Genomic DNA, 26256 nt, shown 5'->3' with positions numbered 1-26256 from the left:
TGTGTCCTAGCTTTGATACCAAGATGAGTGGTTTCATCTCAAAATCTTTCAGTGTCTAATATTGCAACTATTTAAATGTATTTTTATTATGCCCTCGAAGGTGAGCATATAGTGATCGCATTTCCGTCTGTCTGTCTGTCTGTAACACATTGCGTTTAGGTTTCGAAAAAAGCTCATAACTTCTATGTCCCTTCAGATGTAACCTTTATATTTGGTATGCATGTGTTTATTGACAAGGCATTTCCATACCATATGCACACAAGTTTTTACCTCTTTGACCTTGAACTTAGGGTCCACGTTTAGGTTTTGAAATCTGGGTTTAGGTTTCGAAAAAGCGTTTTTCGGGGGAATATGTCATCCTATGGTGACAGCTATTGTTCTATTTATTTTTGTTTTGTTACATTCTGCTTGTATTAAAAGTGCTTACCTTATGAGTAATTTATTTTTTATGGTTAGATTTGTGTGTTTTATTATTTGCTGTATTAAACAGTATTGCATTCGCATTACAGCAGTCATTACACATACACATTCACTGCATAAGCCATTTACTGGTATTAAGCTTAGGTACTTATGCCATCTTTACTTGGGTCAGAGATTGAGAGATTTTGGGCTCTTGGGAATTTTCATAACCAATTCCCTCAGGCTAGGATTGGAATCTACAATGTTCTGATATGTAGCTGAGCACTGCTTGACTACCAACTTGGCTAGCCGGTTGGGCTGTCCAGGCTTACAGCAAGCAAGCTTCAGTTCTGAAGCTACCCTGTCCGCTTATGAGACTACGAAACATTTCATAGCTGTAAGTCTTCACAGCGGACAGTGTAGCTCTTGACCAGCCTGTGCTGATGCGTAGGCTGGTCTTAGCTCCTGACCAGCCTGTGCTGATGCGTAGGCAGGTCTTAGCTCCTGACCAGCCTGTGCTGATGCGTAGGCTGGTCTGGAGCTACACTGGTAGCATATTTTTAAGACCTTATTTTGCATGACGCATCTCAAGCTTCCCTTATACCTCAACTTGTTTAATCTTTATTTCAGCAAGAAACCCCATTTATTTACTGCATGTTGCTATATTGGTGCTCTTGTTGCCATTCGAAGGGAGTACTACCCAGTCGTTCTACCGCTGTTCAAGTATACGCTGTGAGTTAAGCTTGTTTACATTGATCCCATCTTAGTGTGTTGTTAAATTAACCCCCATTGTTTAAACGTACTGATAGCTGTAAATCCGTATTGAAAGATTATGTTGATTTTCATGATGTCAGTCAATGTGCTTCATTATCTTTGGGGATCTTCAGTTTTTAACCAGGTTTTCTGAAGGAAAAAACTGGTTATTAGATTGGCGAATGCGGGCGGGCTGGCTGGCGGGCGGGCGGAACAAGCTTGTCCGGGCCATAACTATGTCGTTCATTGTTAGATTTTAAAATCATTTGGCACATTTGTTCACCATCATTGGACGGTGTGTCGCGCGAAATAATTACGTCGATGTCTCCAAGGTCAAGATCACACTTTGAGTTCAATGGTCAAAAATGGCCATAAATGAGCTTGTCCGAGCCATAACTATGTCGTTCATTGTCAGATTTTAAAATCATTTGGCACATTTGTTCACCATCATTGGACGGTGTTTCGCGCGAAATAATTACGTCGATATCTCCAAGTTTAAGGTCACACTTTGAGTTCAAAGGTCAAAAATGGCCATAAATGTCCCTTGAGATATAACCTTCATATTTGGTATGCATGTGTCTATGGACAAGGCCTTTCCATACACACAACAATTTTGACCCCTGTGACCTTGACCTTGAAGTAGGGGTCTGCGTTTAGGTTTCAAAATCTGCGTTAAGGTTTCGAAAAATGCTCATAACTTCTATGTCCCTTGAGATATAACCTTCATATTTGGTATGCATGTGTATATGGACACCGCCTTTCCATACGCACACAAATTTTGACCGTCCGTCCGTGTGTCCGTCCGAAAACTTTAACGTTGGTCATAACTTTTGCAATATTGAAGATAGCAACTTCATATTTGCCATGCATGTGTATCTTATGAAGCTGCACATTTTTAACCAGGTTTTCCGAAGGAAAAAACTGGTTATTAGATTGGCGAATGCGGGCTGGCTGGCTGGCTGGCTGGCGGGCTGGCTGGCGGCCGGCGGGCGGAACAAGCTTGTCCGGGCCATAACTTTGTCGTTCATTGTGAGATTTTAAAATCATTTGGCACATTTGTTAACCATCATTAGACGGTGTGTCGCGCGAAAAAATTACGTCAATATCTCCAAGGTCAAGGTCACACTTTGAGTTCAAAGGTAAAAAATAGCCATAAATGAGCTTGTCTGGGCTATAACTATGTCATTCATTATGAGATTTTAAAATCATTTGGCACATTTGTTCACCATCATGGGACGGTGTGTCGCACGAAAGAATTACGTCAATATCTCCAATGTCAAGGTCGCCACGACTAAAAATAGATTTATTTTAAAACAAACTTACAAAGGGGGTTAATTTTATTTGTTCATTTCAAAAGTTCTGCTTGAGTTGTCTCCCTTTATCAGATTTTTTTTCACAATGAAAACCTGGTTTTGTGACAATTTTGTCCCTTGTTTGTAATATTATGCAACACTTTGAATATCAGTTAAGTATTTAATACAGATAAGGTCATTATCTTGGCCGGATACAGTGAATCACTATTTAAGGCTGAATAAAATATCTGTATTTTAAATAAACCTACAGTGAAAACTCTCTTTACGACCACCTCGGTATTCCGACCAACTCGCTAAGTCGACCACCATTTTTCAGTCCCGATTTGTTCCTTCTATATTTCAATGGTCGTTACACTCACTAATCCGACCAACCCGCTAATCCGCTATTACGACCACTTTAATCAGTACCAATTATCGATATTGTTCTTAATTGACACCCGCCAAACGACCAGTAATTTTCACACCTTACTTGATCTGATGTTGTGGTACTATCGGGCTTGTGTACGAAGCCATTCTGACCCAATTAACCACAATTAACGACAACGGTTTTTGGCATCGATTTGCGACACAGGTGTTAGATTTTCGGCACTTGTTATAATTTTTAACCCTTGATTGACAATTAGCTATTATTATTATTGAGTCTTTGATGGGTAAATTGTTAGTTGTTTGGTACACACTTTAAAGATTTATTACGGCGAATAATTTAACAGTTAGGATATTTGAGTAACACGGTTTTGTTCGTGATGGATATAAAAACCGACTTTTATACCATATCGTTATTCAAAATGGATAAGCGAAAACGGAAAGAGTTGTGTTTAAAAGAAAAGATTGATTTGATCGACGCAAGTGATGGGAAATCTCAACGACGATTTATTCGGCATTGGAAAGACTCGGGTTCAAGCTATTCTAAAAAGAAAATCTCGACTTTTATTCGACAAAATGCTAAGCAGACGACAATTGACTCATTCGTTAAGTAAACATCAAGGATCTTGATGAAAAATACATATACATGTATTTACACTTCTTTAATGAACAACTTGAAATACTATCTTTGTACAATGTATAAATACAATGTATAAACGGATGACTGTTATATTGTATGCACACAGATAAAAGTTCAGTGAATATTTACGTTGTTGTAATTATATGTCCATCAAATTCATGAAAACTCAGAATTAAGACCACCTCGCTATTAAGACCACTTTTGAAAAGTCCCACAAGTGGTCTTAATAGCGAGTTTTCACTGTAGTTGTTTCTTTTGCCACGTTCAAAGGTTTTTTTCATATTCTGTTTAATAGCTATGTAGATAAACTTTGGTTTAGACCCACATCATGAAAAAATATGTCTTAGCAGCCAGCTTGGAGCCAGACCAGCCTGCACATCCACGCAGGCTAGTAAAGAGCTACATGTGCCGCAAACAAAACCTTGCCTGACTTTACGGCTGACAGGGCAGCTCTTGGCCAGAATGCCCCGATGCGCAGGCTGATCTGGAGCTACATTTGTCAATCTTAACATGTTCATTTCTTTGCAGTAACCTCAAGGCTACTTTTTTAGTCCCCTACCGGTTTCACCGGAGGGGACTTATGGTTTGCGCTCCGTCTGTCAGTCTGTCCGTCACACTTTTCTGGATCCTGCGATAACTTTTATAGTTCTTAATATTTTTTCATGAAACTTGAAACATGGATAGATGGCAATATGGACATTATGCACGTCATTTCATTTCGTTCCTATGTCAAAAATTCTGGTTGCTATGGCAACAAATAGACTAGAAATACTGCTGAAAATGGTGGTTTTCTGGATCCTGCGATAACTTTTATAGTTCTTAATATTTTTTCATGAAACTTGAAACATGGATAGATGGCAATATGGACATTATGCATGTCATTTCATTTCGTTCCTATGTCAAAAATTCTGGTTGCTATGGCAACAAATAGACTAGAATCACTGCTGAAAATGGTGGTTTTCTGGATCCTGCGATAACTTTTATAGTTCTTAATATTTTTTCATGAAACTTGAAACATGGATAGATGGCAATATGGACATTATGCACGTCATTTCATTTTGTTCCTACGTCAAAAATTCTGGTTGCTATGGCAACAAATATATTTAAAAAATATGGAATTTCTGACAATGGTGGAGCGGGTAGGGGACTTTTATTGCTGGGCAATAGTCTTGTTTCTAATAAGTCTGCTTTTTGTTAACCTATTTTATAAGACTAACCTTTAATGGTGGTAGTCATTTAAGGCAAATACTATGTGGATGAGCATGTACATTTTTATTTTCTGTGACTTTTAAAATAGTGTTCCAAAATGTTTAGAAGTGAAAGTATTTTTCCTCATATAGATATATTTCAATATATTTTAGTGCTGTTTTTGCTTCCAGTCTCTTTTCACATACTAGTATATGTTTACCCTCTTTTCCAGGTCATTACTAGACAGCAGTGGATATGTTGATATTGGTGTGCCAAAGTCGAGAATTGTGGCTGAGTGTGAGGCCTGGCAGTTAGTGTACTCACCCCACAGTCGGTATGTGTAGAATCGTTCTAAAACATGTACATAAGTGATATTCCAGGGTAAATTGAGCTTCTTAAGTACTTACACAACGGCCACCCAAAAACTTTGCGAAACTTAAATTTCGCAAACTTATGTACCCTTTTTCCTGAAATTTTGCCTCTTTGAGATAAAGTATGCCATTTAAGTCATATTTTTTTGTTGATAATTAATTTGTTTTCTTAAAATTACTTTTTTTTCATGGAGAAATGTTTTATGAAAGTTGGTCATCCATGGGATATTTGCATTTTGCCCTTGGGATTTTTTGTTTTCCAATGGGATTTTTTGTTTTCCAATTGGATTTTTCATTTGTTCCCTTGGGAGTTTGTTTCCCACTTTTTGTAGAGGATTTTTTTAAATGATTTTGTACGATTGTTCATGTAAAACAGAATTCCATATTGTAAACGAAAAGAGGTATCAACTGAAAACTAAATTGGTAAGTAAATCTTGTTAAGGGAATATGAAATTCTTTAGAGCCATAACTCTTATTTCCATATTGTCAGACCTAGTGCTCTTTATTAGCTTTTCAATTTATCATTTTCGAAAGTTTAAATGAGTTGATAGATCTTAAAGAGGGTAAGTGCAGTGCATAAGAACCAAACTCCTGATTTATAATTTCAAATATATTGTCCATGTGAATGTTCATGCTGAAATTGTGTTCAAACCATATCTTTACTTTAGTATGAGGTTCAAGATGAAACTTCATACATAAAAAGCTTTTATATTTGCGGTTATAAAAACTGAACTGCCACTTCAGTCTGACAAAATTACACACATTTGGGTATATCAGACACAACTGTGACAGTTCTAGTTTTTAAATAAATAGTTAAAATATGAATGGCATTTTTGTGATATGGTTGTCAACATGCATCGCATCTACTATTATAACTATCATCGATCTATTTCAGAGAGTTGAATATTGATTTGCTACCTGCTGCTCACAAGCAAACCTATGAGCGATTACAACATTGTTTGGGTGTGGAAAAGAACAAAGCTTTAATAGGACCAGTTTGTGTGGCTTCTGCACATCTCCCCTCCCACTCTGATATACACATATCCTGTCTTACAGGGGAGAGAATCCAGGTATGTTGTTACCTCCCCTCCATCCTGATTTACACCTCTCATGTCTCAGGGAAGAGAATGAAAATTTGTTTTATCCCACATCAAAATTTGATTTACCGTACACATCTCATGTCACACTGGGGTTGAGAATCTAGGTATGTTGTTTTCTCCCATTCCACTCATTGATGCACATTTCCTGTCTCACAGGGGAGAAAATCAAAGTATGTTGTTACCTCCCCTCTTACATCTTCCCACTGGAAGGAAATCCATGTGTTGTATTCAATGTTGTGCTATCATGAAACTTATGAAAGTAATTGATTTGCCACGTATTGGAAATAATGATTTGTTTTGCCACATGTTTTAGCACAAATGCATCTATTGACAGCATTATATTATTTTTTCCAAGATATCTTTATTGACTGCATTTGACAGTTACTTTCTAAAGTAAAAACAAACAGTAAAAAACGAAAATCAATGTGGCAAATATTATAATAAGGCTCTTCGGTTTTAAGGGTCAACAATAATATGAAACATCTTGACCACTATTTATATGCTGAATATATTGTTTAGAAAAAACTTATACGATATAAGGAAAATGTAGTAACCACATTTTTGAAAACATTCCAAAATCAGAAACTGTTTTTGGAAAATATAAAAAAAATCTCCACACAAATTCAATAAGAGAGTCTAACATTTCCTGTGAAAAATAGTATGAACATTTTAGAGCATTGTTTAATTTAGAAAAAAAAAACAGAAAACCAAGAGCTACATAATATAGATATTAGTTTAAACATATTTATTGGTTCAGAACAATACATTATAATAGTAATGTGCATATCAAGAAGTAATTAAACCTATCATGCATAAGAAGAAAAGCATCTTTGATGCTTATTTTAGTTCTCTTCCATGCTGGAGTTACATGACAAAAATGCAATATGGATTTTTAAGGATGCTATTGTAAATCTTATAATAATAATATTGATATTGATGCAAATACTGGTGATTTTGATGAATCACAGAAGGAACTTTTTATGCCCCCAGATCAATAGATCGGAATATATTGTTTTTGGCCTGTCTGTCTGTCTTTCTGTCTGTCATGCTGTCCCAAAACTTTAACCTTACAGTAAAGTTTTGCAATAACTTTTGAAATATTGAACATAGCAACTTTATATTTGGCATGCATGTGTATCTCATGGAGCTGCACATTTTGAGTGGTGAAAGGTCAAGGTCATCCTTCAAGGTCAAAGGTCAAAAAAAGAAAACTTAAATATTGTAAAGTTTTGCAATAACTGTTGAAATATTGAACATAGCAACTTTATATTTGGCATGCATGTGCATCTCATGGAGCTGCACATTTTGAGTGGTGAAAGGTCAAGGTCATCCTTCAAGGTCAAAGGTCGAAATTTTAAAACTTTAATATACATGTAGTAAAGTTTTGCAATAACTTTTGAAATATTGAACATAGCAACTTGATATATGGCATGCATGTGTATCTCATGGAGCTGCACATTTTGAGTGGTGAAAGGTCAAGGTCATCCTTCAAGGTCAAAGGTAAAAAAAAGCAAAGCGGTGCATTAGGGGGCATTGTGTATCTGACAAACACATCTCTTGTTAATTCTGTTATTACAGAAGAAGAAATCTTGCTTGCAGTGAAATCATTGAATGCCGTAAAATCAAGTGTGGGTAAATAAGAAGAGAATCATCTTTTACATAGCATAGAAATTATTATTCCATATAACTGATATTTAACAGGCTATTTACAGAAAGTGTCTCCCCAGAAAGTTGGGCTTGTTCAAACTTAATACCCATACATAAAAAGGGACCTACAAACAATTCTGATAGTTATAGGGGAATATCACTAAAAGAATGATGTTTTAAGCAAAATGTATGTTTACATATTGAACAAAAGGCTTTTGTTTTATCTTCTAGCATATGATAAAAAAACAGAGTTGTAGGCAGGGTTCTGAAATGGATATTTGACTATTGACAATGCATTTGTTTTGTATTCAATAATTAGTAAATATTTATGTAATACAAAACTATAACTATTATGTCCCATTTATAGATTTTAAAAATGCATTTGATTATGTCAATAGAAGACGATTACTCTTTACTTTATTGAATGATAATGTTGGTGGGAATCTATTACTGGCTATAAAAGCTCTATACAAGAAAGTTACAACACAAGTTAGGTCAAATAATACATTAAGTGTTGTTATTGAATGTACTATGGGATAACGACAAGGGTATACGTTAAGTCCTACTCTTGTATGTTTGTATATCAATGAATTACATTAATATTTAAAAAGTAAGAACATAAGAGTTATACAACTTACCCCAGCTTATGGTTTCAAATACAGTTTGAGGTCTACAACAGCAGCTAAATTATTTGCAAGAATTTTAGTTGTAGAAAGAGTTCACTCATATGCATGTAAACGATTTTATGTCAGCACCTAAGTACTTGTGTAATAATGCTATTATAGATCATTGTGGTAGATATCAAGTACATATTTATTCATCTATGAGAGTTATAAAATATTGGTTTCAAATACTGGAAACACCAAATTTCTGTTATATTAAAAGTGCTATGAAATGTTGAAATGCTTTGATGAAATAAGACATGTAAACTGGGTCACCAAACTACCCAATCTCTTGCAATCCATAGGGTTGCAATACTTGTGGAAACAAGACACGGTTGTTAATAAACCATTATTTATGCAAACTTATGCTCAACAATTGAAAGATATTTTTGTACAGCATTGGATAGAAACCAGTAATAGTTCTTCAAAACTAAAAACATACAATGGATTTATAAGTGACATTTAAGTTGAGTTATATTAAAATATTTAAACAATTCCTTAATTTCGAAATGTATATATATCTTATGAATTTCTTCCCATAAGCTCATGATTGAAAAGGGATGCTATATGAATATTGACTGGGACAAAAGGTGCTGTCCTTTTTGCAAAACTGATATTAAAATGGATTTCATTTTTTTCTTATATGCACAACATACTTGGACCATCATGAACAGTATTTACCCATGAAGTACTATACACCAGCTACTACAAATAAATTTAATATTATCATGAGTTTCCTGGAAGAAAAGGTGATCAAAAGTATTGCTATGTTATAAGTCCCCTACAGGTTTCACCGGAGGGGACTTATGGTTTTCGCTCTGTGTGTCCGTCGGTCCCTCTGTCTGTCAGTCCGTCAGTCTGTCACACTTTTCTGGATCCTGCAATAACTTTTATAGTTCTTAATATTTTTCCATGAAACTTTAAACATGGATAGATGGCAATATGGACATTATGCACGTCTTTTCATTTTGTTCCTACGTCAAAAATTTTGGTTGCTATGGCAACAAATATATAAAAAAAATCTTGAATTTCTGACAATGGTGGAGCCGGTAGGGGACTTGTATTGCTTGGCAATAGTCTTGTTATTTTATGCTTTTGAAAGAAGAAATGCATTACTGAATAGCAGTTAAATGTCAATAGCTCCATTACATATGTATTTTTGCATATATGTGTATTGAAATGATTGACTATGCATTGTTATTTGTACTTGCAAGGGCCAGAAACCACGTAGCAATAAACATTGAATCTCGAATCTTGCCTACATATTAACTAACCATTATTGGCATAACCAAAGTAAGGAACCAAAACTCTTGCAATGTATTCATCTAGGAGATTATTTCTGCTTGTGCAAATTTAAACTTGTGTGACCTGAACAATGTTACACACCAGAAATAACAGCATCAATCAGTATATAAAAATGTTGTTGGCTTTATTTAAAGTCTTCCACTCTTATTGCAAATTATTTTATTTGAGCCTGGCCCTTGGAAAACGGGGCTTAATGCTTTTGTGTTAATTGTTGCACAGTCTAATCAGGGACAACACTTTCCTTGACTTTGACCATGTCCCTGGTATTTAGTGTTTAAGGAAGTCTCTTCTCAGTGAAAATCCAGTTTAGGGGAAAAGTTTTGCACATGCTAATCTGGGACAACACTATCCATTATACATTAAGCCTCTTTTTTCTGATTGGCAGAGCATTTATTATTAATGTATTCTATGTATTGAATATTGAAGGGCCTCCCCTACTTTCTGGAGGACTGCAAGTCTGCCATGTCCCACAACGAAGCTCTAATGTGGAGCAGGGTGAACCCTTTCTCTCCGCTGGGTACAGGATACAGAATGAACCCATTTTAAATGTAGCTGCGTACCAGATATAAAATGAAAACATTACAAACTAGCTGGGAGCCAGATACATAAAAAAAACATTACAAATGCAGCTGGGTATCAGACATGGAAGGAATCCATTACAAATGCAGCTCGGAACCAGATGCAAAACAAATCAGTCAACTGGAAATCAGAAACAGACAATAAATTGTTATTTCTTATGCAACTGATAATGCCTCAGTCACAAATAATCCGGTCAAAAGGACGATGTGTCCGATCTCCAGGCATCTGGAAGACTGGACACGTCGGAGCCGTCCGCAGTCCGATGAGTGACACAGTTTAAAACCTTAGTCACAAATAGACACCTATCACCGTCCGATCAGCGGCCAACATTTTTTTCCGCTCATTGGGCTGGCGCCGGCCGATGATTGCACGCACATAGAGTCATTTTGTAGCCTCGGGCGGCATCCGGATTATTTTTGTATATCACAGTTTGTTTTACCAGACATGGGACCCCGGAAGGCATTGAGTTGAGATCGAAAAAAAGATCGGACGACATCGGATTCATTGTACGTGTATCATAACGAGCATCGTCCGGCTTCTGTTGGGCATCATGCGGAGGCCCTCCAGCAATCAGACGGTCGCCGGCCGATGTATATGCCTCTGGGAAATACCTTTACTTTTGCCGATACACGTTCAATGAATCGGATGTCGGGCGATACCCGTGTGTTGATCGTCCGATCTTGTTTAGATCTCAACTTGATTCCTTCCCGGGCCACGTCGGGTAAAATTTTAAGTGAGACTTAAAATTAATCCGGACGCCGATGCTACAAATTTGCCCGGTTTCAGTGCGATCATCGGCCCGTCGCCAGCCCGATGAGCTGAAAAATACGTCGGCCGCTGATGGGACGGTGATCGGTGTCTATTTGTGACTGAGGTATAATCGGTTTCAGCTAAATGAAGCTGGGAACCAGAATGAAAAGAATGAATCAATTTTAAAACCACATGAGAACCAGATGAAGAAAGAATCCATTTTAAAACCTCATGAGCATTAGATATAGAACAAATCCATTTTGAACTACATAAAGTATAAATCAATTCTAGATGTGCTATACATTATTATAAAGTTGTGTTAAAACCTGGATAAGATACTTGATATGTTGAAAGTGAAAACAAGTACTTCAGTAGTCATTCATTAAAAAACCAAACAATCATTATGCTTTGTCTATAATTTAATGCTGGTTAAGTACAGTTAAAATGGTGTTGACATGATCAATTCTCTCATGTTGTTTTTAGTTCCAGTATTTATTACTTAAAAAACAATATAATAGGAAATCTGGTCATTAATATCAGTTTCATTTCATTTTACTAGCTGCTTTCATGTTGTTTGAGTGTGAAATATATGAGGAATTATATACTAGTACCGGTAGATCTATACCGTTATATACGGACACAGTCAGAAATGATCATTAACCAAACAGGATTACGAACTTGAAAACTCTAAAGGGCTTAAGTATTTTCCCTAGAGTCCCTTAAAATTAAAGGCTGAATTTATTGCTATTTATTGTGTAGAATAATTGTTTTTGATTATTTAAGTGATTTTGTTCTTGTAAATATAGGATATTTAAACGCTTTTTGTAAGGTGAACTATGAAAATGTGTACTTTTGTTCCAATCTGATGCTGTGAATAGGTTTGACCCCAAATTGCAACTCATTTAAAATACATTTATATGTATTCAATTTAAAATTGTACGTGTTGTATCAGGCCAAGCAGTGTGTCATGCACTGCCTTTATATAAAATATAGAAGTTAAATTCTCGAGGTCCATATACTTATTTACATTGACTTATGGAGTATTGCATAATTGTATTTATTTATTTATTTTGTCGACTAATTAGTTGTTTATAAGTGCTGAAATCCCTGACATTGCTCTATTTTATTCGCTCCCTGTGATAATTGTTTTTGTTATAAGTCACATTGTATGTTTATAGTTTCTAGTAGTTATTACTTGTATCACAGCGACATGTTTTATACCTATAATGTATCAGTAGATAGCGGTCATATATATAATTCTGTTTTCTATTCCTCAATTATTTAATGTACTTACATGAGTTTATTGCGTAGAAGGTACTTATAAGATTGGACTGTATAATATATACATTTCGTAGCTATATCTTGTGTTATTAAAGCTGTTTTTACAAAAATGGTAACATTTTATTTATCAAAAGAGGAGTTTATTGGTTGTTATGTATACTCTTATGGCTTATTTTACCTTCTTTGTTGTTTTTTCTTGAAACAAACCATAAATGTTCTGGTGTTATTGTTATATAAATATTTTGTTTCACGTTTCACGTGTAATACATGTAACCTTTCAGTATTAACATAATATAGACTTTAGGATTGCGATGTTTTCGCATTACAATTTGAAACTGTGTCCTGTAAAAAGAAGAACTTCATTTGCATTGTTATTTATGAACAGAGAAAACATTATTATGTGAATTATTTAAGAGACACTTTGCTAGTTGATCATTATATGTAAATGCATTTGGTCATTTGTTACAAAATTCTACATTCGGCTTTAATCTTTTGCCAAAACGTGTATGCTTGTGCTTATTAAGTATTTTAAAGGAATTTCAATAAATCTAGGATGTCTTCTGTATTTTTGTGATTGTCGTTTCCATTGTAAACGTTTCATGGGCTATGTTTTTATTACATGTATAATTCCATGACCTACTGATGAGGGTGTTCTCGTTTAAGGCGGATAGTAATATGAAAAGCCCCGCCTAAAGCACGTTCTGATTTAGCAGATTGTCTTCCGAACAGATGGTTAAATTAAGGTTACCGATTGCTTTCCAGCCAGGCTCATGATGCTAAATATAGGAATCAAGAGTAAAGATGTTCATCAATAAAGGTGTCAAACTTAAGCTGGCCCTTAATCACAAGGGGTGATATCATGTTCATGTCATTAATGACTACCCAGACTTCAGCAGCCCACACCCATAGGGCAGTCATCTGGAATCGACCCATAGATATGCTATGGTCTGAATTGTCACATTAGCGGCCATAACAACTATTTGACAGTCCACTAAGTAATTAATTTGTGAAGTTGTCAGGACTGCGATAGTAACGAGATCATCATTATCCAAAGATAACTTTTATATTAAACACGTTTATTGTAATCAAAACACAAGAGTTAAAATAACATCTAGTAAGTAACAAAAATAGCTACAACAGAAAAGAAACGTTCGGGAAAGTTGCAAAGTAAATAAAAAAAGAGTTGTTTGTTATGTAGTCGTCTGCGCCAATTTTGAAAAAAAAGATATATTGAAAATGTCATTTTTTGGACTGTGACGTTTGTCTTAAGACATAGACAAGGACGTTGGAGGATGTTAGCAAGGCTGATTTCTTTTATGCTGGTTTTTGTGGAAACTTTGCGTGTCCTTTATGTGAACACAGTACAATAGACAATTCCAGAAATAGATTTCTCCCGGATTACCGCCCCTCGCGCTGCCATCTTAGTACTGAAGAACAATGCAGGGACCTATATGTGTGTATAGGTCCCTGAACAATAAATCAAAGTGACGCGATTTTATTAAATATATTTGAAGATTAAGATGGTTCTGTTATCGATACAATAATCATATAACAGTTGGTGTTGTTTTTTTTAATAAATATTGTTATCAGGTCCATCTGCATTGTTTTAGAGTCATAAAACCAGACGCAGATCTACGTCTCTGATAAAACTCAGCATGAATTAGGCCTTTATGGTCATTTGACATGTTATTAGAAGGTGAAGCATGGTAACTTATCTTAATAACAGCATCTACACACGTGGAGATATATGGTGTCACAAACATACCAATTAACACTTTTAATCCACCATTGTGCCATCGTCTCCCACTGAGGGAATGCTTTCGTTCCTCAATAGCAGATGGTGTTTTTTTACCATTTATTAATTAAATTGACAATCCGTAATTACTGAAAAAACATCACTGCATTGGTGCTTTAATAGTTTATGTAAAGTCTTAACTGTATAGTGAACATTTAAGAAAGAAATTAATACGTTGACGGAATGTAGCATACATTATTGGGACTATTTAAGTTAACGTATGACTGCATAAGTGTCATGTTGAGCATTTTTGTCGTAAATTTAGATTGTATTAAGAAAATAAAGTAAAGCCAGCAAACAAGTAAGTAAATATTTAGAACAGACAAACACAGTTTGTTCAGGCTACAGAATTTGATACTAACATTAGAATGGTAATTTAATGATAAAAGAAAGTTATAGGCAAAAGCAGATATTCACTTTTCAATTAAAAAACCTGCCATGTTCTTACATCTTACACATTTTCGCTCATGAATATCCCCTGGACTAGTTAATTTTAAAATCACAAAATTATTTTCCGGCTAGAGATGTTTGTTTGAAGTGACTTTTAAATCAAATATATTAATTTTTAAAAAAAGTTTTAGACTAAACCATATACTTTTTAATAAATAAATTTGCCTCTACATGAAATCTTACAGAGTTTCGCTTATAAATATTTCCGGACCAATTTCAGTAAAAATCACAAATTTTATTTCAGCTAGTGCTTTTACATTACCTTAAAAATGATACTTTAATAAGAAATATTAATAAAGAAATAATAAATCTTGAGAAAAACAAAGATAAAATTATGTACTATTGAATTAAAAAAATCTGTCTCTGTATTGAATCATATACATTTTCTTAATGAGTATTCTGGAACTATATATTTTTTAATAAAGAAATAATAATGTTTTAATCAAAGGCAGATATCTGATTTTCAAAGATATTGTATATCTCGGTCATAAATCTTAAAAAATTTCACTAATTAAAATCTGCGGATTTATTAATGCTTAAAATCACAAAGTTTACTTCTGACTTTATATGCGGATATAACCTTTATTATTATTTTCGAATAATAAAATTCAATAAAGAAATAATTGTGTTTGTCAAATAACAGCGTTATACATGTCACCCATGTAGAACGCTGCTATCTGTCAAATTTTTCAGTACCAAGATGGCGGCGGGGTCACGTGATAGCCAATATGGTGGTGGTCAATTTATTGATTCTGGGATTGTCTATAGTTCTCATATTTTCACCTCAGTCCGGGTCATAGGAAGTCTACAGCTTCTTTCAGGCATCTCTGTTCTGGGCGAGTTTCTCCAGCTATCACCATGTCTTGCACATCTGCTTGGCTTCTGCATCCTGGTATCAGCGCCTGGTGTTTTAGGCCTAACTCTCTTACTCGTTTCAGTTGAGAGATTTTCTTGTCTATACGGCGGATTATCAGACGTTTAAGTGACTACCACAGTTTGTAAAATGGACGTATGATTGAAATGTTCGGGTGCAATTTACCTCCTGACGCTTATTGTCCCCTACCGGTTTCACCGTAGGGGACTTATGGTTTGTCTGTCTTTCAGTCTGTCTGTCTGTCACACTTTTCTGGATCCTGCGATAACTTTAAAAGTTCCTAATATTTTTTCATGAAACTTGCAACATGGATAGATTGCAATATGGACATTATGCACGTCATTTCATTTTGTTCCTACATCAAAAATTGTGGTTGCTATGGCAACCAAAAAAATAATCTGAAAATGGTGAAATTTCTGACAATGGTGGAGCTGGTAGGGGACCATATTGCTTGACAATAGCCTTGTTTACGGAAGCACTGTCGTATTGGATGCAGGCTTGGTAAGCTTGTGGCCTATACATTTCAACGTCTTTGAAGAATGTCTTCTTCAAATGGCTGCTTCTGTGTTCTTCTTCATATTTCATAGTTGATGATATTGTCTGGTCAGCATATGTTACTGATCTTACTGATGCATGTGTTGATGAAGACCTAGGTTTTCTTTATGGTTACCAGGGTGGTTCTTCAGATTTCTGCTCCATACAGTAGCATTAGCTTAACAACGGTTTTGATGAGCCTGATCTTGGTAGTGGTCCCTATCTAAATTGAATCCCAGATATTTCTCCAGCTTAAGGAAGGCTGCTTGTGATTTTCCGAGGAGGGTTCTGACGTCTGCATTCGTTCCTCCATGTCAAGGATGCTGCAGAGATAGATGAATTTGTCCACCTCTTTCAGCGCCTCAGCATGGACTGTTATGGGTGTTCTGTAAGTCTTGAACACCTTGCTATTCCATTTGTTGTTTGGTGATGCCCAGTCAAGCCTTGTCCATGTTGTTTGGTGATGCCGAGTCAAGCCTTGTTGTTTGGTGATGCCCAGTCAAGCCTTGTCCATCCGAAACGATTGAGAGAGGAGAGCTGGATAGTCGGCTAGGCCAACATTGTCCAACTGCTTCTTAAAATCCGTTTTACTTCTGGTTCGTCGAGGTCTTCATGACCCAGTGTTTTGACAACAGGAACATAAAAGGTGATAGTAAGCAGCCTTGCAATGCCTCGCTCAGGTTCTTGCTTCGAAAGCATCGGTGAGTTGTTTTCCATGACCAGTTTTGCAGGTCATCCATTCAACAGACTTTCTGATGATGTTGGTGATCTTTCCTGGCACTCTGTAGTGTCTAAGTAGTCTCCAGAAAAACTCTCAGTCAACGCTGTCCCAGATTTTATTCACCAAAATGGCTACACTGATTGTATGAACCAAAATAGCTACCATGATTGTATACAACCAAATAGCTACCCTGATTGTATAAACTAAAATAGCAATCATGTTTGTATACAACCAAATAGCTACCATGATTGTATACACTAAAATAGCAATCATGATTGTATACAACCAAATAGCTACCATGATTGTATACAACCAAATAGCTACCATGATTGTATACACTAAAATAGCAATCATGTTTGTATACAACCAAATAGCTACCATGATTGTATACACTAAAATAGCTACCATGATTGTATACAACCAAATAGCTACCATGATTGTATACACTAAAATAGCAATCATGTTTGTATACAACCAAAAAGCTACCATGATTGTATACACTAAAATAGCAATCATGATTGTATACAACCAAATAGCTACCATGATTGTATACAACCAAATAGCTACCATGATTGTATACAACCAAATAGCTACCATGATTGTATACAACCAAATAGCTACCATGATTGTATACACTAAAATAGCAATCATGTTTGTATACAACCAAATAGCTACCATGATTGTATACACTAAAATAGCTACCATGATTGTATACAACCAAATAGCTACCATGATTGTATACACTAAAATAGCAATCATGTTTGTATACAACCAAAAAGCTACCATGATTGTATACACTAAAATAGCAATCATGATTGTATACAACCAAATAGCTACCATGATTGTATACAACCAAATAGCTACCATGATTGTATACAACCAAATAGCTACCATGATTGTATACAACCAAATAGCTACCATGATTGTATACACTAAAATAGCAATCATGTTTGTATACAACCAAAAAGCTACCATGATTGTATACACTAAAATAGCAATCATGATTGTATACAACCAAATAGCTACCATGATTGTATACAACCAAATAGCTACCCTAGTTGTATACACTAAAATAGCAATCATGTTTGTATTAAACTAGCTACCCTGATTGTATACTTATTGTAAACATATTTTTATTTGTTTAATATCATTATTGTTAGATTGTGTAGTGACTCTTTAAGCGTTAGTAGCAAAATTTAACGACTGGAAATTTGCATTTACTTATGTGTCGGTATTCACATAGAACAGGGCAGTCACAGTAACTTCAATTCATAGACAAATTTTGCATTTTATTTAAATCAAAACCCGACAGAAACAAAACAACACCAATCAAAACAACCACAGTTTTACAGTAAAATACATGTCAAGAGAATCTCTGAAAGAATCAGTAACAGTGGGGGATATGTCATTAGATTCGTTCCTACACTTGTGGTGCTTTCCGGAGATTTAGTTGTTGTTGTTGATGATGATGCTGTTGTTGTTGCGGCCACTGTTGCTATTGTTGCTGCTGTTGTTGTTTCTACCATTGTTGATGCTGTTGTTGATGTTGTTGTTTCTGCTGTAGTTGTTATTTCTGCTGTTGTTGTTGTTTCTGCTGCTGTTGTTCCTGCTGTTTTTGTTGATTCTGTTGTTGTTGCTGCTACTGCTGTTGTTGTTGTGGCTGCCGTTTTTGTTGTGTCTGCTGTTGTGGTAGTTGCTGTTGTAGATTCTGCTGCTGTTTTTGTTGTTGCTGTTGTTGTGACTGCTGGTGTTATTGTTGTTCTTTCTGATGCTGTTGTTATTGTGGCTGATGTTGTTGTTGTTGTGACTGGTGCTGTTGCTGTTGTTGTTTCTGCTTCTATTGTTGCTGTTGTGGATGTTGTTTCTGGTTCCGTTGTTGTTGTTGTGAATATTGTTGTTGTTTCTTCTGTTGTAGCTGGTTCTCCTGCTGTTGTTGTTGTGGCTGTAGTTGTTATTTCATCTGTTGTTGTTTTTGTGACTGCTGTTGTTATTGTGGTTCTTGCAGCTGCTGTTGCTGTGGCTGTCATTGGTGAAGTTGTGGCTGATGTTGTTTCTGTTGTTGTTTCTGCTTTCATTGTTGATGTTGTAGTTGTTGCTGCCGTTGTTGTTACTGATACTGTTTCTGCTTCCGTTGTTGCTGTTGTAGTTTCTGCTGTCATTTTTGCTGCTGTTGTTGCTGTAGTTTTTGTTGATGTTACTGTTGTTGAGTGCAGTAATTCTGAAAAAAAAACGATATTAGTGACAATAAAAGGAAACGCTTATCAGATGTATGCCAAAAACGTTTCTCTTCATGAATAGAATGTCTAAATATATATATATATATATATATATATATATATATATATATATATATATATATATATATATATATATATATATATATATATATATATGTAGAAGCAATTGCAGTCGTTGATAGGTTCACTTGTCTAACGGTTGTGTAAGTTTGTATATTTGTTATGGTTTGCAAAAAGTATATTTGCAGCGGTTGTGTGTGGTTGTTGTAGTTGGCATTTGTGTAATGGTTGTGAAAGTTAATTTACTTGTAATGGTTTGTAAATAAGTATTATTTGAGTGGTTGTGTAAGTTGTCAAATTGGAGTGAATGTGTAAGTTGGTATAATTGTAGTTATTATGTGCGTTTGTATGGTTCTACTGTTTGTGTGATTTTGTACATTTGTAGTGGCTGTGTTAGTTGTATGATTTAAGTGGTTTTTGTGATATGGTGACATTGTAGTTGGTTGATTGAGTTATGTGATTGGAGTGGGTGGTTTTTAGCTCGGATGTTTTCGGAGAAAACCCGAGGTATTGTCATAGCCAGCTCGTCGTGTCGTGTCTTTCCGGCGTCCGGCTTGCTAAAACCTTAACATTGGTTCTTAAATCAAAGTGATTTCTTCTACAACTTTGAAACTTAGATGCACCTTGATGAGTTCTACATGCCACACCCATTTTTTTGGTCACTAGGTCAAAGTTCAAGGTCACTGTGACCTCTAAAAAAAAAATCTGACAAGCTTTCATTTATTCAAAACTGCACCCGCAGCCGAGCGTTGGCACCTGTTATGCAGTACTCTTTTTAAGATTAAGTACACTTGTAGTGGTTCTGTAAATTGGTATAATTGAAGTGTATGTGCGACTTAGTGTAATCGTAGTGGTGTGTAAGTTTGTTATTTACACACAGTGGCTGTGTAAGTTGGTATAATTTTAATGCTTGTGTAATTAAGTTGGAATAATCGCAGTGGTTGTGTAAGTTGGAATAATCGTAGTGGTTTTGTGAGTTGGAATAATGATAGTGGTTGTGTGAGTTGGTATTATGATAATGGTTGTGTGAGTTGGTATAATCATAGTGGATGTATGAGTTGGTATCATGATAGTGGTTGTGTGAGTTGGTATAATTATAATGGTTGTCTGAGTCGGATCAATCATAGTGGTTGTGTAAATTTTGTATACTTTTATTGGTTATGACGGTTAACTAGTGTATTTATAGTTGTTGTGTTAGTTGTTATGATTGTAGTCATTGTTTAAGTTGGTTTTATTATGGTGGTTGTTTGAATTAGACTAATTGAAGTGGTTGTAATGCGTGTAGTGGTTTTGTTAGTTTTTTTACTTGGTTTACCTGAAGTGGTTTTAATGTTAGAATAATTGCAGTTATTGTGGGATCAAGTTTAATTGTAGTTGTTGTATAAGTCAACACAATTGCAGTTGTTGTGTGATTTGATATAATTGTGGTGGTTGTTTATGTCGGTATAACTGTAGCGGTTGAGTACGTTGATATAATTTAGGATTTTCAGTATCATAATTTACCACATGGAACTAAAACAAAGATAAAATAAATAGGAATAAGCTGTGAGGAAATCAATCGCAATAATAAAACAGTTTATTCCCGTTACATAAACTGTTTCAGTGGAATGCATATAACCTCATTCATAGGCATCCATATTCACATTACTTGATTTCTCGTTCATGTCGTTAATATTATCACTGAGCTGGTTAATTTAAATGTAAATATAACTGTTTTGAGTCAGTAAGGAAGCGAAATGTACCTTTATGGTAGCTATTATTCAAACAATGTGTTTGTAATTATGCTTTACGTATCAAAAGCTCAAGAACGATACGCGTTCGATTGATCACATTTCCAGATTTCATACATAAGGAAAATGATAATGTCAAACGTAGCATGTCTTGCCACTACAACCACTGATGTAAATAAACGGTTATATTTGGGCGTTACCCTTTTCGTTCAGCAGCATAGCCGTCCCGTTAGCCGCTAAAGCCGTGGCGTTCTTGTCCGAGTTGCACTTCTTTGGGAACACAGTCACGTTCACAGTGGGACCGAGTTTCTCAATGGCCTATATTAAATGAGACTTGTTCTGGGAAAACTGGTCTTAATACGTGTGTGTTAAGTGTCAGTCTGTGCATTCCGCACAGGCTATTCAGAGACGATTCTTTTCAGATTTTCGTTAGTAGAAACTTCGCTTAAACAATATTACAGTTTATAAACTCACAAGTGTAATACATGGGCTAGGTATGCATTTAAATCAATAAAATTATATTTAGTACATATAATTTGTATTATTCAATAAAAAAAATAGTGTGTGCCATATACTAAATTATCGGCAATGAACTTCTGTTTACATTAGATTGTGTGCAAACGCCTGGTTGGGGTAACGACCTAGCAAAACTACAAACTGACCTTCCATCTAAAAAGTGGTCATCTTAGAACATGGGTCACCTATCTACAGCGGTCACCTTGTTCATTTCCATTGACTGACCTCTGTTCTCAGGTTGGACCGTAATTTTATCAGATTCTCAATGGAAACAGTATGAATCTTATCCATTATTTACAAGATCATCACCAGTATGATCATTATCCTACGGTACTCACCATGCACGAGAACTTTTGGAAAGCGGGGCTGCTGCTTAATGGCGTGTCCTTGTTATAGACCGTCAGATAGGTGACGCCTCCCGAGGTCACGTTATACAGGCAGGCCAGAACTCCTCGCTCTGAAGTGAGATGTACACAGATGAAGTAATGCATACAAATTTGCTTAACTAAATCACTTAACTATCAAATTACAAAATTAATATTCAAGATATAAGGCTTGATTAGAGAAAATCGCAGTACGCCGTTTTTGCGTCCGCCAGATCCGCTATCAAGTCACTTAAGGTATCGTGGTCTAGTTCGCGGACAGGGTTACCCATGACAGGGCTGGTCTGGAGCTAAGCTTGCCGCTTAAAGGTTCCTTTTCACGTTTTGGTAAATTGACGAAATTAAAAAACGTTGTTTCAGATTAGCAAAGTTTCGTTTTAGTTATGATATTCGTGAGGAAATGGCAATACTGGACATTTACCATGCTCTAAAATATCAATTATATGCATCTTTTGACGATTTAAAAACCTGAAAATTATAAAGCGTTGCAACGCGAAACGATTGAATTATTTGGAAAGTTATGTTGTTGTCGTCATATTTTGTGAAACTACGAGGATTGCTTATTATATAAAGTAAAAAATACATCTCATATCATGAGCATGGATGGCGAGTGGTCTAAGCGGAAGACTTTACTCCCTGACTCCAGGGATCAGTGGTTCGAGCCCAGTTGAGGGTTACTTTTTAAAAAAAATATTGTATTTTTACTGGAGATTTTTAGATCCAATGTTTAAATTTATCAATATAAAGCATTTAATGACAAACTTCAATACATGCAAAAATCTGGGAAAATGCCCCTTTAATCGAACGACGCGGATATATAAGTATTTAATTCCACGTGCAGCGCTGGTATAATGTATATATTTACCAGAAAACATTTGCGGCGTAGAGCAGAGCGTGTAGTTAAATACGATGTTTTGTTTCGTGTCCAACACGTTCATGCTCGTGCTACTGGACGGGTGGCAGGTATTGTACGTGTAGGTACCGAACAGGTCCGCGGGACATAGAGCCTGGGCGTTGGACTCGGAACCTGAAAGAGCAGTGGGAACGCATTTTGTTTAAATAATGATAATAATGCATGTGCGTAAAGTTTATTCCCAGATAAGCATGTGTAATCCTCACAGGCTATTCACGGAGGACACTTTCCGCTTTTGGTATGCTTAGATGAATGGGAGGCCCTCCTTAGCGAAAATCCAGTTTAGGTGGGAAGTGTCATCTCTGATCAATCTGTGCACACTGCACAGTCTTAGATGGGGCGACACTTAACGCACATGCATTAAGCCCTGTTTTCCCTGAGCGCGGCTCAAATATTTTGTCAATGAGAAGAAATCATCAAATATAGCGTTCATTAATGTTGGCACCTACCTACTCTCAACATGAGGTGATGAGCGTATGGCTGGTCGTAGTTCGGCAAGTTGCACGCCATCGAAATGTTGAGACTACCCGAATTGAAATGCGGTACAAATTGATAACCTCGCACATCCGCTTCTGAAACAGTTTCATTTGAACATCGCTATGGGAAAACGGGGTTTAAATTATGTGCTTAAAATGTCGTCCGCACAGGCTTATCAGGGACGACACGTTCCGCTGTATTGTATTGTTCGTTTAAAGAAAGCGAATTGCAGCTTATATATAAAGTGTCGTACCTGATTAGCCTGTGCGGACTGCAGAGTCAAATATGGGACGACAATTTAAGTACATGCGTTAAGTTTTTCTCAGAGCGAGGCTCATTTTTTCAAACGTGTTTTACTTGTGGCTTTATAGTAGATGGTCTTGTTGGCGGATGCTTGGCGGATGTCCAGGCACGTAAAGATGAAAGCAAACATATCGACGAAGATCTCGACCTCCTCCGTCGACCTGCAAAAGATTGCAGCTCACCGCCAGTTAAACAGCACGGACATTGATTTTTTGCTGTTATTATAATAAATGTGAAGTTGCTGTACAAGGGAAATAATCACTCTTAACACCGCGTTATTTTTTTTAATAAACATTATATTGAAATATTTTAGTTTTCAGTCAAAGCAATGAGCAAAACATCAAAGCAACGTTATAACGTGAAATTTTAATAATTTGATATACACAATTTTAAATCTTTTGTGTCACGCTTTTGAATTTTCAGATAGAAGGAAGTCGTATACATGTATACACTTTTGATGAAAGTTTTACAATGCCTTTTTTTCAAATTTCAGAAACCAACTTCTTCAATTTACTAAAACATGATATATAATCTCGTTGCGTCTACTTATTCATGAAAAAAATATGCATGAAACTATTTATTTGCAAAAATGACCAAAATTACACTTTTTAAACGAATGTGCATAAGACTAAGTATTGGGGGAAGTAGCTTCGTAAAACTGGACCTTGGATCAAGCTGTGCACAGGATCCATGCTGACTCCTCTTTACGCCCGATCATGAAACTCGTGTTTTTTTCACTAAGTCAGGGAAAACATGACTTAATTCACTGTGCGTAAAAGTTGTTCGAGATAAACATTTGCTGTCCGCATAGTAAGCTAATCAGCGACGACACTTTCCGACTAAACGAAATGGTCGCTGAAAAGAGATGTCCTTTAAACGAAAAATGCAATAAAATCGTAAAGTGTCGTCCTTGATTAGCCTGTGCGAACCGCACGTTCTAATTTGGAACGACACTTCACGCACATGTATGAACCCATTTATGCCTAGCGTCTAGAAAAAAAGGCCTTGGCAAACAGCGAAGACCCAGATGAGGTCCATCAGGGTCCGCGCTGTTTGCTTAAAGGAATTTATGTAATAAATGTTCTATATATAGAAAAAAATATTCTAGACATTCCTAATTTTGGAAATAAATTGATCCAATTTAGAAGTATGGGAGAGTCCACTAGGCATGGGTTAAAATCCGTATCCCCAGAGCGGAGCTTATATATTAATGACGACTTTGATTACCGTAAGAGATACTTGGAGTCCTGCTTCTCCACGCACGAGAAGTTCATCCGGCTGTAGCCGGCCTTGAACGGCTGACCGGAAGTTCGCGACACTATCGGGTAGTTGAACATGTGAGTGGCGTTTACGAGTATCTCGCCGTCCACCGTAGTGGTCCAGGCGCCCTTGAAGTCCGCCGGGAACGTGCAACCCTGCACTGAAATGTACGAGTGTGGTAAGGGCATCAGTTTTAGCATCTTTAGCATTATTTCGTTCACATGCCTAAAAAAATCATATGTGTGTAAGTCTGAGTTAATAACAAGTCTCGGTGCGTCTTCACGAATGCCGAATGTGCGGATCAATCAGTGTCTTATAAGTATTATTGTGTATATGTTTTCTTTATCTAAGTCCTCACCTAATGCAGCCTCAAAAGCGGAAGGGCTGTAACCTGAAACCAAATAATAACCGGAACATTTTATTTGACAATTGTTTTTTAAGACTGTTTTCACATAGCGTAGCATTCGGTATATTTTTGTGTAAAAGCCAAGTACGGAGAATTTTAGATGTACATTTACAAATTTATTTTATTTAATGTCACGTTGTATTTGCCGAATAAAGCGTTTGTGATATGTCTCACGTTGCCAATAATAATAATATGTATTTTACTATTCCATTTTGTAAATTATAATTAAACTAGAAGAAAGTTACAAACCCGAGTAACTAGAAATCACAATGAAAAATATAATAGATCCGTCCATAATGTGTAGTATCCACAAACTCATAACGGTAGAAATATTTGAAAATAAAATGAAAAAAAAAAGAAATGAACCTAATAGGTTATTAATAAACTGACATATACAGATATTCTTCAATCGGTATATATAACGAAAATATTGAAAATAATTTGTCATTACGTAATAGTGTTTCCATACTCGATGTAACTGTTGAAAACACTTTCAACTGTCTCACAATGCTGTTGTTCGTTTCATCATAGAGCACAATAACTGTGAACAATATAGAACGGTCCGAAGGCCCCGCCAAAGAAATCGTACTTCAATAGTGTTTTTCTGGGCATAGAAACTGTGAATTATCTGAATAAGTATTACATGTATTTTGGTGTTTTTTGAAAATATGAAAGACATTTCAATAATACACGATTTGTTTTGAAAGAAATATCGAAGAAAAACGCACATTGCGGACTAATACACTTTTAACATCATTAATTTAGCGAAGTTTAAGCAGTAGTCTTATTTTATTCCTTTGGCCGACCGGCCTAGCTCTGAGAAAACAGGGCCAATTATATGCGCGTAGTGTCGTCGACGATAAGCATGTGCGATCCACACACGCTAACAAGAGACTATTGTTTCCGCTTTTATGGAATTTTTCGTTTAAAGGATGTCTCTTCTACACGGAAATCCACTCGAGGCGAAAAGTGTCACCCCCGATTAGCCCGTGCGGACTTCGCATGCTTATCCCGGAAAACACTTGAAATATGCCCCGTTACTTTACTCACATGAATTGGATTAGTGACCATACGGCCCAGATTCTCGGACCATACGGCCCAGATTATCGGCCAATACGGCCCAGATTTGCGGACCATACGGTCCAGATTTGCAAAGCATACGGACCAATTAATATTTCTCTCGTGTTCCTTCAATATTGTATGAATAAATTTAAGAAAATATTAAAATTGTAGTATTTCATGTTCA

General features: G+C 36.0%; 1 protein-coding gene across 2 annotated transcripts in view; it reads left to right on the top strand.

Moving 5' to 3' along the window:
• LOC127875989 (WD repeat-containing protein 17-like) overlaps positions 1-26256 on the top strand; it is a 245600-nt gene that overhangs the window by 52283 nt on the left and 167061 nt on the right. The gene's annotated exons all lie outside the window — the stretch shown is intronic.

Source organism: Dreissena polymorpha, chromosome 4, assembly GCF_020536995.1.
Source record: "Dreissena polymorpha isolate Duluth1 chromosome 4, UMN_Dpol_1.0, whole genome shotgun sequence".
In the NCBI taxonomy this organism is placed as follows: domain Eukaryota; kingdom Metazoa; phylum Mollusca; class Bivalvia; order Myida; family Dreissenidae; genus Dreissena; species Dreissena polymorpha.
The sequence above is the reverse complement of the archived record's forward strand: the minus strand, read 5'-3'. Positions and strand labels throughout refer to the sequence as shown.